We start from the raw sequence: 1,355 nt of genomic DNA, 5'->3' as shown, positions 1-1,355 counted from the left end.
GGTGGTAGTTTGTAGTACTAAAATGCAATATGAAAGGACACTAGAATTGCCAAGATTGGAACTGATAATGGACTTGATCCTTTCCTGACCAGCTCTACACAACCTTATATGCATTCATGTTTCCATTTGTTTGCATAGGCTAACTATTTTTAACAAAAGGTCATTCAAAAAAATTAATAATAATAATAAAGATAACTGTCCACTACTAAATTCTTCAACTCATCAAAGCCTAGTCTCCTCCCTTTCAAGAAACATCTACAATAATAGATAAAGTTATTAAAAATTAATAAATTTACTTTGTACTATAGTTTGTGAGTGTACTTCTTTTAGTCGAGTGAGTCTTATGATAGTCAGTCTCTTCCTCACTGGTTCTTCTGCAGTGCTTCTTGTGTTTAGTTTTTTGATGATGATAACCTTGATTAACAGAGAAAAGCAGATGGCTATGTATATGTACATTGTATATATATATAGGCATAGGGGTAGGAACAGGGGGGGCAGGAGGGACTTAAGCCACCCCAACTTTCATTGAAGGGGGGCTTAGCCCCTCCAACTTTAAGTGATGTACATGTATTACTATTATCAACACTATAGACTTTAGTTTAGGTAATCCTTATATGTGTGCATATTGTGTGATGATTCGTTTAATAAAACAATTAATGCACTAGCTTAACTTCTAAGAACACACTTTTATTAGTTTTTTCAGGCTTCTACTTCTTCATTTAACAACTCTGTTAACATCAGCTTCAGCTGAGCATACATTTTCGACGTTAAGGAGATTAAAAACTACTTGCGCTCCACAATGTCACAAGAGCGTCTTAATCATGTAGTTATTTTGCATACACACAAAGAATTTACAGACGATTTACACATCAAGGACATTGCAAAGGAATTTGTTACATTTAATGAGCATAGCGCCAATATTTTGGACAGTATTAATTTCAGTACATGCTATGTATTAATGATCAATTGTAAAAATAATACCTTAGCCGCCCCAACTTTTAGTTTGTTCCTACCCCTATGTATATAGGTTATATATCCTTACTGTTCTGTGGTATGCTGAGACTACACTGTAGGTAGGAAGAGTGGAGATGTAAGGAGGTTACTCACAAGTGGTCCTGTGAGGCTACTGGCAAGAGGAGAGAGAGAGAGAGAGAGAGAGATAAAATAATATGACATTTAGTTTAAGAGAAGGACACTACGCCCAACTCTTGTCGATAGTCAGACGTCGGAGTGTTGGCCACAGTCGGTTGATGCTCCTAGTCTGCCTACCCGCCTAGACTTCTTTCCTGGCTATCTACCCAGCACCTCGCCCTCGACCCTCTTTTCACGACTCAGAGACACCAATTGTCGTCATA

The 1,355-nt window shown here is 37.4% G+C and overlaps 1 long non-coding RNA gene across 1 annotated transcript; it reads right to left on the bottom strand.

Moving 5' to 3' along the window:
- Positions 1 to 119: 119 nt before the first annotated feature.
- Positions 120 to 1,349, bottom strand: LOC109593082 (uncharacterized). Its single transcript, XR_002190721.1, has 3 exons — positions 1,043 to 1,349; positions 322 to 414; positions 120 to 255 (listed from the first exon to the last, which is right to left on the bottom strand). It is a non-coding gene; the product is annotated as an uncharacterized LOC109593082 (long non-coding RNA).
- Positions 1,350 to 1,355: the final 6 nt, after the last annotated feature.

This window comes from Amphimedon queenslandica, unplaced genomic scaffold (genome assembly GCF_000090795.2).
Source record: "Amphimedon queenslandica unplaced genomic scaffold, v1.1 AMPQUscaffold_2951_Cont25050, whole genome shotgun sequence".
Taxonomy (NCBI): domain Eukaryota; kingdom Metazoa; phylum Porifera; class Demospongiae; order Haplosclerida; family Niphatidae; genus Amphimedon; species Amphimedon queenslandica.
This window is presented reverse-complemented; position numbering and strand designations above follow the sequence as displayed.